This window comes from Pholcus phalangioides, unplaced genomic scaffold (assembly GCF_987345545.1).
Source record: "Pholcus phalangioides strain wild (caught in Gottingen) unplaced genomic scaffold, Ppha-v1.0 ptg000010l_1, whole genome shotgun sequence".
NCBI lineage: Eukaryota > Metazoa > Arthropoda > Arachnida > Araneae > Pholcidae > Pholcus > Pholcus phalangioides.
Window position 1 is genome coordinate 2,615,701 of NW_028301603.1, and position 14,094 is coordinate 2,629,794.

At 37.6% G+C, this 14,094-nt stretch overlaps 1 protein-coding gene and 1 long non-coding RNA gene across 3 annotated transcripts in view; one reads left to right on the forward strand and one right to left on the reverse strand.

Annotated features, from left to right (window-relative positions):
- LOC149080750 (ras and EF-hand domain-containing protein-like) overlaps window positions 1–14,094 on the forward strand; it is an 87,992-nt gene that overhangs the window by 39,160 nt on the left and 34,738 nt on the right. The gene's annotated exons all lie outside the window — the stretch shown is intronic.
- LOC149080751 (uncharacterized) lies at window positions 12,196–13,837 on the reverse strand. The gene is made up of 2 exons (XR_016193385.1): window positions 13,705–13,837; window positions 12,196–12,451 (listed from the first exon to the last, which is right to left on the reverse strand). It is a non-coding gene; the product is annotated as an uncharacterized LOC149080751 (long non-coding RNA).

A 14,094-nucleotide genomic window follows, 5' to 3' on the forward strand; every position in this document is an offset into this window, starting at 1 on the left:
GCATCTTTATGTGCATTCTTGTCCCATAGCAGTTGCCACTTTTGTAACAGGTCATTTTTTAGCACCTGTTTGATGTGACTTTTTTCTTTTTCTCTTTCAAACCGAGCACAACTCAGGTCTATCACCATTTATGGGCGATTTACTACCTAGTGAGTTCAGCTGGAAGTGTAACTGTGTGTGTACCCAACAGTCTGAGTGCATATATAGTGTTCTGTTTGATGTTTTAGTGCTGCCATCTATATTTCAGAAGGGAAGTGAGTGATGTGTTATGATTGAATTAATTTGTGCTGTTTGTAGGTCTGTCGCTCTCTGTGACGAGACTTTTTAACGGGGAGATCGGCTCGCATTCGCACCTTGAAGTTGGGAACCGCAGAAAACCAACTTCAACCGACCACCATGTTTGATGTGACTGCGTGGCAGCAACTTCTTCCGTTGTGCGATTAAGAGCCTCTTTAGCCAATCTGTCCGCAGTTTCATTCCCCGCTATTCCTGCATTGCCTTTGACCCATTTGATACTGACAGACGGATGGTTGTATAAATGCTTGCGTATTCGTCGAGTATTTTCATGTGGAGTGCGCTGACCACGAATCGCATTAATACTAGACGCGCTGTCAGTATATATCGTCGTCCGCTGATTTTGCTAAGGGGACACTAAAGGGCAACCACAAAAAGGTATCAAATGGTATTTTTTTTTAATGTACAATTTTTTTTTTCAATATTGATCATCCGACGGAACAGTGGTGCTCAACCTTTTCAAGCCCGCGGCCCGGTTTCATTGATTTTTGTTATTCGGTCAAACACACGACCAACGGTAAATGAATGAGGAAAAATGAAACGGCTAATCTCTCTCTCGCGGCCAGGTATGAATGATACCAGGGCCCGGCGGTTGAGAAACACTGCGATAGAAGATCCTAAAATTTTAAGAACACTTGATTGTGCGGTTGAAGACCATTATCACAAGGATGGCACAAAAGATGAGAAACTAATAATATTGCAAACTAGACATCGTTGCTGAGTTTTTGGATTAGCTTTTCACAATTTTCATAAAGTACGCCCAGGGCTGTCTTAACATTATCATACGCCCACATACAAAGCGATTTTTCTGAGAGAGGCACTACTACCTAGCTAAAAAGTCCTACCTTCCTATTTGCATATTTACTCTTGAAAATCGGAACCAGATCTAATTGTCACTTGACACCCAGAAGTGCCCAGACAGGCCCATGCAGTAAACCAAGTTCTACAGAATAAGGACATGATTTTTGTGGGTTATTAGTAGATCAATGGTGTAGTTTGATCTATAGAAATGAAAGAAATGCTACCCGTTGTAAATTACAAACTTGAGAATGCATCTAAAAAAATACCCAATATAACGGTGATTCGTCAGAAATAAGATACCTACTAGCAGGGCCGCAACTGGATAATTGGTTAGCTGGGGCAACCACTCATTTAGGCGCCCCCCCCCTAATGCTGAAGGATAGGTTGAATGGTGAAATTTGCGCCTACTTTTGTGATGCGCCCGGGGCACCAGAATCACCTGCTCCTCCCCCCCCCCCCAGTACTTGCGGCCCTGCGTATTGGTAATATTATGACCATTCTAACATTCAATGGTTTTTCTTTAGAGTGTTGTTACTTTATCTCACCCTTTACACCCATCCTTCGGGAACGCTTCGATATCTCTCCGAGATGGGGAAGCGGGGTGTGTCCGGTCTTCTTTATCTCATCAACCGTTCGTCGTAGTGCTATGGTTCTAATTTTAAAAATTCTCAAAATGAGACCAGAAATCACCATATAAGAGTTTTGAAAATAAAAATATATAAATTTTTATACGATCCCCCCCCCCCCGTCCTCTAACTTCCAATTAGACAGTTGTTGACCTTTCTCTTCTTAACCCAACAAACAAATTACATGTTTTTAACTGCATTATTCCCTGAGATGTTTAAATTCAGAAATAGGAGACATGTCCGGGCTTAAGAGAATTTCGCGGCTCAATGCGAAAAATATTTTGCGGCCCCCGTCTAAAAAATTGTTTATGTAGTTGCTCCCCGACTTACAAACTTTTCGAGTTACGAACGTAAGTCTTAAAGGGGAAATTTTTTTTCACAAAATGAACGCATTCTATTACACTCATTTTTTTTTCATTATTTCAGGAACGCGTTGATGGTCTGGATCGTAATCAAACACGATCCATTGAGAGGGAACAACATTTAAATTAATTTTACAAAATTCATAAATAATTAATAATAATTAGCACATGGTCCACCTGCTGACACTTCATCGTGGCTCGAATCATATTGAACAGACATAAATTTTTGACATACTTTTAAAGCGCTTCATCATCTCTTTATCAAATACACGTTGCAATTCGATAACTTTGATCATTTTTCGAGTTTTTTTATTGCTGTTTTTATTTAATTAATGTAATTTAATAGAAGTAAAGGAATCAAGTACTCTGAAATTCCATGACTCCCCACAAGGGTGGGGCTGATAGGCAGGATCGTCTTTAGAGCATCATGGACCCCCGAGCCAAGGGATTTTTTGGATGCCCTACCTGAAAAATTCAACCACGTCTCGTTTTTCTGAGGCACCTCTTCTCCTGAGGCCCTTCGGGCACGGCCCGGGGGGGGGGGGGCATGCGTTAAGACGGTGCTGCCTAAGGTTCGCACCAGGCCTCCTCCTTTTTCAGTTTTGAATCTGGTAACCTATCTGAAGACCACATAATCTGTATTTTCACTTATTTGTTCCATCATCCATATTGTCCGATTTTTTTTTATGGAAAGAAACAATTATTTTTTCTACATAAAATCGATTATTGCAAATGCAGAATTTTGTTACCGTATAATTTTCGTTTAAAAAAATTTTATGCTAAAAAATAACAAAGAACTCTCTCTCTTTTCATCATCGCATGAGTTGCCTGAAATTTTGAGATTAGATGGCAGCACCAATAGCATATAAATCAAGCCTCCATCGATCTTATATTACTAGAGAGAGTATGACGTCAGCGGTCTCCGCCTTGGCAGTGCTGAGAACGGTGACCCCCAACATCTTCACATCGGAACATCACGTGACTCGGTGAAAACAAACACAATCCCCCGTTATTTTGTTATGGCAGGAATTTAAAACAATAAATGAAAGAAATAATTTCAGCATCGATGAGATAATTCCAAAATTAATGAAAGAGATAATTCCAGAATTAATGTAAGAGATAATTAATTTCAGCACTGATAATAGTGACAATTCCAAAATTAATGAAAGATTATTTCAGCATTAATGAAAGAGATAATTTCAGCATTAATGAAAGAGATAATAATAAAATTATTGAAAGAGAAAATTCCAGAATTAATGAAAGAGATAATAATAAAATTATTGAAAGAGAAAATTCCAGAATTAATGATATATAATTTCAGAATTAATGAGAAATAATTTCAGAATCAATGAAAGAAATAATTCCAGCATTAATGAAAGAAACAAATCCAGAATTGATGAAAGCAATTATTCCCGAAGTAATGAAAGAAATAATAATTAATAAAGAAAATAATTCAAGAATTAATGAAAGAAAATTCAAGAAATAATGAAGCAAAATTCCAGAATTAATGAGGAAAATTCAAGAATTGATGAAATTTTTCAGCATTAACGAAAAACATTATTCCAGCATTAATGAAAGAAATGATTCCAGTATTAATGAAAGAAATAATTTAAACTTTTTTTCATCTTTAGATGAGTTCTCTATCCTCTTCTTAATCTTTAAAACTCAATATTTAGAGACCGAACTGTACCTTTCTATGGGCAAATTGCCAGGCGAGAACTTTGTTTTCAACGAGTGATGTGATTTCCTTGCATTTGATGTCGCTGTCGTCGCGGTGGCTGGATGCTGCTCCCTCCACGAGCCGTTAAAACCCAAAATGGCTCAGTGATATGATTGGCTGATGAGGGAGTGACGTCAGTATAAACGTACTAACGTGGTTTTATTAGTTTATCATATTTGGCAAGAAATTATATTTTTCCATCTTAGAAACAAGTCGCCAAGATGACCTTATGTTGCTATCTTTCAAAACAGAACTGTATCTGGAAATCGTATGACCATGTAATCTGTATTTTACGGGACAAAATTACGTAGAACTCTGAAAATTGTAAAATTTCCCCCCGTTATCACGTCATTTCTAGTAAAAATACTCATTTTGTGGATTTTCGTCTTCGAGAGAACATTTTTTTTTTTTTCAAACCGTGAATTTTTAATTCTAATGAAAATTTCCCATCCATGAAATTTCTCGTTTTGAGATATTGGTTGCATTCAATACTACTGTGCTATTGTTTCATACATGCTCAAACCATGGCCAACTGTGGTCCTCAGACTTATCTGATGAGGCCTGCGACCTCACACTTAATTTTGTAAAAATTTTCAGATCACTTGAGTGACCGCCGCACAGTTCCAGAGCACACTTAAACGGTCCGTGGCACATTTACAGAGAACTTGAATGGCTCTTGGAACAGTTTAACATCAATCACTCAAGTGACCCGCGACACATACACAGATCACTTACCTGCGGCATGGTCTAGAACACTTTAGCGAACCCGACACATTTCCAGATCATTTTAGTGATCCGCTGCACATTTTAGATCACTTAAGGGGCCTTTGGAACAGTTCACATTGCTCAAGTGGCCCGCGACACATTTACAAATCAGTCAAGTGACCCACGACATATTTACAGATCACTTAAGTGATGTGCGGCACAGTTCCAGAGAACGTAAGCGGCCTGCGGTGCAGTTCCACATATTACTCGTTACCCGTGGCTCAGCTCCAGATCACTCAAGTGGCCCACGGTATATCTCCACATGAACTAAGTGGACCGTGACACATTTTCAAATCAACGAGGAAGTGGCCCGCGCTCTCCTAAAGATTGAGTATCCTTGCATTACAGTAATGTTGAAGCGAAGGGTCAATGGCAAGATTCCAGTTGGTCAGTGTAATCACACGGACTAAACTTTTTTCACTTCCTAGCTTATAAGCGAAAAACGTTTGGTCATGATTCTTATCAGTATACTGTTTTAACAATAAGAGAGCCACTAGATCAAATAGACCCCAGGACCAGAGAAGGCGCAAATATAATCTATTAACCCCACCTTCAATATTAGAAGGACAAGGCACCAAAATGCGTGCTTGCATCGGCTAACAAAGCATCTATACTTGCGGCCCTGTCCAGAAATTTATTTTTGAGGGGACGGGACAGAGTAATAGAGAGCAAACGAATGTACCATGTTATAACATATATCTCTGTCATTTTCTTAGGTTTTGAGGGGATGGACCCCCCCTCCCGGCACTGATGGACAATTGAAGGCTTTTACCGATTCTCAAAATTTTTTTCAAAAATACAATTTTATAATTACTTGTCATAAATTTTCAATTGCGTATTTCTTTCATTCATTCTAAATTTTCAACAATGGGGTTATAATTAACTCTCACATTAGATTTTAATAATGTATCTCTTACAATTCTAAATTTTCATAATTTTTTATTTATTATATGTTCATATTTTTAGTTTTCATCATTATATATATATACTGAGTATGCTGTACTAATGTGCAACATACTGAAAAAAAAGCGCAGAACCGCTGACGTACGCAAGATGGGGTTCAAAACCCCCAAACAGAAGCCTACGCAGGGGGGGGGGTGCTCAGGGAACCTATATGGCCTCCCCAAGCTATCAGTGGTTTTTTTTTTTTGCAGCGAAAAAAAATGAGCACCTCTCCTTAAGAAAATCCTGCGTACGGTACTGAGCAGAGACCAACGGGGAGATCAGTAATTTGGCAGATTTTTTTAATTACTGGAAAAGTGACGTTGACACAAAATGAAATGTTGTTCGAACAACAAACTATCAAATTGAATTCTTCGGTGCCAGTCTTTCTATGCTTTGGTTTTACACTTGAAAAAAATATTACAGTATTGGAAATACTGTACAAATAAATTGAGCTATTCAAAATTTCGTTCGTTTGTATGCGCTCGCATTATCAGGTTTCATCCAAGTTTTATGCTTTAATCCTAGAGGAATGATGGCTTGGATGGGAAAACAAGCAACCTATTGTTTTTACATGCTTTGCACTAAATATTATGGGAAAAGAGTTAGTGGCCCCCTGCAGTAGAGACAGTGCAAGAAATATTGTGTCACTGGCGTTTTTCTCGAGCTAATTGACTTGGATCCCAGAAAGCACAAATGTGGTAAACTTTTCCTCGCTGTAGATTTTTTTTTTTTAACTTAGTGAGTTCAGCCCTGACTTCAAGGATTGTAGGTGTGTTATCATTGAATTCAAGGTCTCAAAGGGTAATAACATTTTTTTTGTATAGGCTACCATTATTGCCAAAAAAGCAATACCCAAATACCTTTATATTTCCAAAATTCAATGTTATTCAAAATACCTTTCCACTTCTCGAATATCAAAATTCATAAGCTGGTGAATATAAATTAATACAGTAACAAAGGATAGGAATCAGACTTGTTTAGAAAAAGTTCAAAAGCACCTCCGCTCCAAATCCTAGCAAGTCTTGAGAGTTCAATGAAAATTTCACATCATTTTTGTAAATAAATCACAAAATAAATTGAAATTGAAGTACACTGCTGGCCACCCAAATTGCAACACCAAGAAAGACAAGAGATATCGCAACAATATTTATTTTGTAGATAACATGTTGACCAAGCATCAAATGATTAAATTTATAGACTTCTGTGAAGTGTGGTTTCTGCCAAAATCAGTAGCCAGAGTAGCCGCCATTGTTGGAGATCACCGTTGCCACACGCCTCGGCATTGATTCAAAGAGATTTTGGATGTGTTCTTGGGGTACAGCAGACCAAGCAGCTTCCACGCGTTGCCAAAGTTGATCTGGTGTGGCAGCTGGGGATGTAATCTGGGTCAATCGTTGAGCAACCATGGACCACATGTTTTCTATCGGCGAAAGATCCGGAGAGCGAGCTGGCCAGGGAAGCAATTCAATCTGGCGATTGACGAAGAACCTTTGGACAATGCGTGCCACGTGTGGTCGCGCATTATCCTGTTGAAATATGACTCGTCAGTAAAGACAATTTCATTCCATTGTGCCGTCCACATCCTTCTTTCATCGCACCATTGGCAGCGGAGACGTCTGTGATTCTGCGTCAAGGGTAGACGAAGCAATGGACGTCTTGCGGACAGACCACTCTGCTGTAAACGGCGTCGAATGGTATGCGCAGACACTGGATGATGCGGTACAGACTGAATGTGCTGTGCTATGGTTCGTGATGTGGCTGAGTGATCCGTCACTGCCATACGCACAATACGCTTGTCATCACGTGAAGTGGTGCACTGAGGTGGATGCGATCGAACACGTCGGTCCGTCGTACCCTCCTGCATCCAACGATCACATATCCGCATTACAGTTGTTTGGTTTCATCCAACACGACTACCGATTTCCCTGAAAGATAATCCACAATCTCGGTAGGCCACTATCCTTCCTCTGTCGAACTCGGATACTTGATCAAAAGATGATTGCTGTTTTCTACGAGGCATAATTGATCGTTTTTTTGAAAAAACCACAAGAAAAACACAATTGCCGTACTTCAAATCATTGAAATCTCCAAGCCTTAAATAGCGCTTTGAAGTGGCGCCACAGGCGCGCGTGATGTGCGCCTGCGCTGAAATTCTAATCATTTGCATATCTCACCTCCGCTAATGCATGTTGTAAATTTCATATTATTTGCATGCTTCCTTCAGGGTGTTGCATTTACGGTGGCCAGCAGTGTATTTATTGATGAAGAAATATCAACTAATGTTCATTTACAATACGTATGATTGCAGCCACTATGCACATGCAAAGGACTTTCTAAACTTTCGATCATTTCTACTTTCTTAGCATAAAAGTGTCAAACTCCTTTTGAATGTTGTCTTTTTGATGATTAAATGTTTCCTTTCCAGAACTGAAACTAATGAATCTCTGATATCATCTTGTGTTTTGTGGAGAAAGACCCCCAGCTTTCATTTTATCTGAAAAGAGAATGAAAGCAATTGTAAAATACTAGACAAGCAGTTATGATGAAAAAAACATTCATTTAACAATTAATAATACAAATACAAACTGAAAGGCCACAACAGGGAAATTTCCCAAGCGAGGACAGATGCTGGGAATAGGTTTTTAACTCAAGCAAGGACGGTGAGCAAACAGATGGTGTTCCAAAAGAGATGGGATAGTTTTAAAAAAATGGCAGAACAGGTGAAACCCCATTTTCACCTTAGCATCATGCATGGAACAAAAAAACGTGCTACAATACACTTGAGCAGAATTGACTTCTGAGAGGGGGGGACGGACAAGGAATTTTCTACAGAAAAACTTTAAAAGTTACCAACCTTTAAAAAAATGATTTAAATTAATTGAAAATGATTACAATAGCACGTAAAAGGTGTTTTCTTTTGTAATATTTTTTTCTGAAAATATTTGAAATCATTATTATAATATATTTAAAATTTTGCTGACAAGGGAGATGGAGGGTATCGGAGGAGGCCAAAATTCTTTTTACACAATACAGTAGACGCGGTTTATTGAAATCATGCATAATACTATCATTTGGATATTGCTATCAATCACTAATATAAAATATAGAATGGACCAATATTGTAACATAGGCAAAAGTTCATTGACAGTTATCAGGACTTATGGCTTTTGTTATTTTTTTTTTTGCATTTAGAAGCTGAGGTTTAACCTCAGCTTCCAACACCTGAGGTTTTGTAGATTAAAAAATGTAACACCCCCCCCCCCCCCCCATTGACAAACATTTCTGTATTCTTGATGATGATTTTTGCTTGTACATGGCATCAATAGGCTACCTGAATATTATCAGCTGCTATAATCCATGGACGTGTGAAGCTGCTTTTGTAATGAGCTTCCGGCAATGTAGGCACACTAAAGGTAAGATCAAAAAAAGAAACTTCAAATTTTCAGTCAATTATCCAAATCGAGTTTTTACTTGAAAGACTGTCTCGAGGGATCTATGGAACACATACAGTACATAAATTAAACACATGACTGAATTTAAAAAAAAAAGATTTCAGCTTAAAGGGAAAAAAATACCCAGCATGATTTTTCCTCAAAACAGTCCTAAATAATGTTTTTCGACTTTTCAGAGACTTAATGACTCCTCCTGCTGTTGAAAGGCACACTGCAATAAAATCAGAAAATTTTGTGCCACCTTTAGACTTCATTTTAACAATCGCATGAATTTCAGGCGACCATTTACCCATTTTATAATCACCACGTCGACTGAGATTTGTCAAGCCCTGAGCTACATGTAAAATGGAGTTGCCCTGTTTTCATGTATCCTGTTTGAGGGTAGTTCAAGTAGGACTCAAGATCATCATTTGGCTTCTGGGTTTCTTTCGGCTATAGTTATCAATTGGTTATTGTTATCAGAAACTATAAGAGTCCTCATTTTGGAAGAAAAAATATTGGTTTGTTTTTTTTCTTCATTTTTTATGAAAGCCCCATTTTTTGTGATTCCAAACCAGGCCTTTGACGCTTAGAACCGAAGCTATGCCCACTTTAGAGTTGCATTTTTACCAGGATTGGCAAGTTTTTGACGGTTTAAACATTCACATCAAAAACCTCAAATATTGCTTTTCAATATAAAAATTCTCATTGGAAATGCACGTGTTAATTACATGTAATGTTCAAAGTGACTGTTATACAAAGAATAAATACTTAATATGATTGTAAAATAACTTTCTACTCTAAAGAATTATTTTGGACAATATACGTTTTCTTTCTTACAAATACACTTTTTAATAAAGCATAGCATAAATGCTGAACGAAAAACTATGGAATGATTTAATATTCCTCGATTTAATATTCTTCAATCCAAGATGATATTCTTGATCCTCCAAAATTTCTTTAACTGCTTATATATGTGTATTGATATAAATCATCCGCTGTACTCTTTTCATAACAGAGAGGTATTTAAAAAAGTTCTTTTACATCATATATGTAATGTTGTTTTCTGTTATTATTAAATTATCTAAATAATCACTGATATTCAAAGCGATACCCTTATCGGGCATAACATTAGAATATATCTAGCAATCAAAATAATAAATTGTAAGACTAAAATTTTCTCTAATTTGGCAATTGCTGGCTTGTATATGATGCTTAAGAAACTCTTGTAACTTAGTGCATGAGTAAGGATAAGTTTTTTTACTATGATATGGTATATTTACTAGCATTTATAATGCAATGGTTTTTTTGACTGAAGCTGTATCTAAATATGCAATGGGCATCATGTCCCGCCAGTTCTTTGATTAAAAATACTTGTTAAAACTCTGGATTTATATGACCTAAGATATAAAATTTTTAGGTGAGAATAGGTAGCCGCTGTGGTGGTCGAGTGGTTATAGTGACGGACTCTCGATGCGAGGATCCGGGTTCGAACCCCACAGTGGTGGTCGGCTGAAGTTGGTTTTCTGTGGTTCCCAACTTCAAGGCGCAAATGCGAGCCGATCTCCCTGTTAAAAAGTCTCGCCACAGAGAGCAACAGTCCTACAACGATAAATCATGCAATCATAACACTTCCTCATAGTTAGAAAAACTGGTGGCAGATGGCAGCACTACACATAACAAGCATTACAGAGAAACAAAAAAAAAACTTCACGTCCGGTTTCACTACACGTACACTCCCGCATGTACCGATTCGTTGGGGGTTCCGCGGGGGGGGGGGGGTGTGCATGTGTGGTGTAGCAGTAGTAGGTAGGGCCTCCAAAAAATGGCTCGGGGATCCATGATGTTCTTCAGTCAGCCACCTCGTTGGGCAATTTGCCTGTTGTGGCGTGGTATTTGTATTTGAATAAATGAGCACAATTAGTATATTAACAGATGCTACACGAGAAATTTTATGTGGAATAAAATTTTGTGGGTAGATCAGAAAATTTAAAATATTAAAATAGAAATTTTGTGCTCAGTAATTATAATTCAAAATATAAAAACATGTTAATTTACATAAAAGTGTTTTGTTATTCAACCTATCTATCAGGTTAACAAAAACTATTTGACATCAGTAAGTTTTTGACTGTTTTAATACTGAGCTAATTTCTGAGGTAAGAAACCTATCCCTGATCTCTTATCACACATATTTTGAATAAACAGCTCCACTTTGCTAAGTAAATTGAACACAGGTAATCAGTAGTGTAGATAAAATGAAACATATGAAAGTGTTTTTCATAATGTTATACTGTATACTTATTGTGTTCAAAACATTATCCAAAAGCATTCATTTAAGATTTTGATGGTTCAAACCAGTTTTTGACACTTATGTCAAAAACCCAACCCTGGTTTTTACATCAACTAATCTGTGAATGAAAATTTTAATGGCGTTTTATGAAGAATGTTATTTTTGACATTTTACTTGGGTTTAAAACACAATTTCTAAAAATCTATTGACTGTATCATTGCAAAATTTTATTATATTTTGCCATTTATTGTTAAGTGTCATAAACCAAAACCTAAGGTGTATAAAAATCTAAGTATTTGTCTAATTGCAGTGTTTTACATACACGATATGTTAAGTGAGATTTCAAAAAATTCCCATGTACATCAATTGAGTGAAATGATATTTTTGCCAAAATTTGGGATTCAAATCGGAGTGAAAACGTAGTGTAGTTCAAGTTATATGATGCATAAATGAAATATAACTTTTTTTAAAAAAAGTATAGAGAATAATTGAGGCTAAACCTAATCGTAATATAAATGAGAAAGTATTATAAATTAGTTATATAAACAGAGTTACACTGTAAATAAGTGATTTCCCAAATTGTCTGGAAATACAATATCCTGTTCCCGGAGGCTCAAAAATGTCAGAAATTTAGAAACCCTAATGTCAGCCTCTCTCGCAAGAGTTTTCTTTAGGGGCAGCACACAAGGCTTTGCGCCCAGGCCGCCGTTAAGCTCGAGCTGCCCCTGGTTAAGGGGGCCCATGGTACTATTTCTAACATAACATTGATTTTTAGATTGTTTCTGTAGTTTTCATGGCTATAACATTTTTGAAAAAAAAAAGAAGGCACAATTGAATATAGAAAAATGTAGGTTAGCATGTTAATGACTTCATTGCTACCAACATGTCATTAAATATAGAGGTAGCTCAATAACTAGAAAAGATGCATTAAGGAAGGGGGAAGAATCACAATTTCTTACCTCTCTTTGGTAAGAGCCAAAGGTTTGCCCAAAGTGACTTTGCCAGTGCTGTACTTTGATTCCTGAACTTTCAAATAATATTATTTCAGCTAGACATTCATCTTTCCGCTACCCTGACTTTTGCAACCTTTATGGCTAGTGCATCTGCTGGCAAAATTTCCTGACCCATGACAGACAAAGGTCTTCCACATTCATTTTGTATCATTCTGATGCTGCTTTTGATAGAAATATTTTGACTGTCTTTCCAAAGATCGAAATCTACCAAAAAAAGAAAATCATGTATTTCAAAAACACAACTCAGGGCCAGAACTGAGGGGGGGGGGGGGGCAACAAAATTCAGAAGGGCTGCTAATTTTACATGGGGAAAAAACACAGTCACAAAATCATTAACCAAATTCTAGTGGTGGGAGCAGCAAAATCCCACTTGGCCCCACAAAAATCACAGTAAACCCTTACAGCGGCAATCTTGAGATATCTTGTTAAACTTGATGTACTTTATTTTGGTCACCCTGAAATATCTCGGGTTCTTTTAGCACACTTTTATAAACATAAGTGGCAATTGCGATGCACATCAGGAAAATTTTAAAACCGCTTAAAGGGTTAATGTTCCGGCGTAATTTCCATTTCCAGTCATTTTAAAGTTGTCGCCACTGGCGATTTCATGATGGGCTGAACAAAAAAAAAATGTTTTAGCTTTGTGTTTGCTTTACACGCAAACAAACATATAATTTAAGAAATATGTCAGATACTAAAGATATTTGTTTATGTAGATTAAATGAATTAATGGAAATACAGTGAACAAACATTATAACGACCATGTTCTTATCACTACCCGATTCTTCAACGTTTCCTATAGTGGAAAAACCATTATTTTATTCTAATTAGCTTATTTATTCAATATAAATTGGAATCAATTTTTTAAATGTATCACGATATCCTCATTGAACCTTGGTTTTCCAGCGGACTGGACTGGACTACAAATTTCAATATGCTGGATTCTCTACTAATTTTTAAGGCATACCATTAAGGCAGGAAATAGGCTACTGTAACTTCGATGCCAGTGTCATCTTAATGCATGGGACCATCCCAGCGTGTGGGGTCTCCCCCCCCCCCCACACACAGCCTGAGGGCCTCTAGAGCAGCATGACTGAGATCCGGTTTAAATTAGTAAGCATGGCAATTGGTGGGCAACAATTTCTGTCCAGGTGGGGGTCCCTCATTTTTGGTCGGTTTGGGAAGCCCCCCCCCCCCCCGGCACTGCGTACGCCTCTGGGCCCGTGATGCTCTTAGAACGCCCCTGCCCAGCAATTTTAATGATGGTCGTATCACGATTTCCTTGATTTAAGGAGGAAGTTTCTGTACATATATCTGCATTAATGTCGCCCCCTCCCCTCCCCTCCCGATAAAACAATTTTCTCAATTTAAGGTATGGAAATGCCGGTTTTACACAATTCGTTAAATCGAAGTTCGACACTTTATTACGAATAATTTTAACAAACGAATCAACTCACATGCTCCTCGCATTCATGCCAATAGCTTTCAATAGTTTCATGTCAATAGCTCATGTCAAATAGCTTTCATGTCAATAGCTTTCAATCAGATGATTGCGAAGAATATTGAGCCGAGTGTTTTCACGTTCTGAACGCATTAACAGTGGTCGAAGTAGAATGTATTGTTTGTTGGCCGTTTATTTTCGTCATGGAATGACAATTACGAATTAAAAACCCGAGAAAAAAACAAGCGCAAAAGGGAAAATGGCGGTGCGAAAAAGGAAAGCATAAACAAAATGAAATTTCGACGCCAACCATGTACTGCCACTTTCTTCACCAAATCCCTCGCAGCCCCATTCATTTTTGTTACATCATCGGCAGCCAATCATATCACGGAGCTGTTTGGGTTTT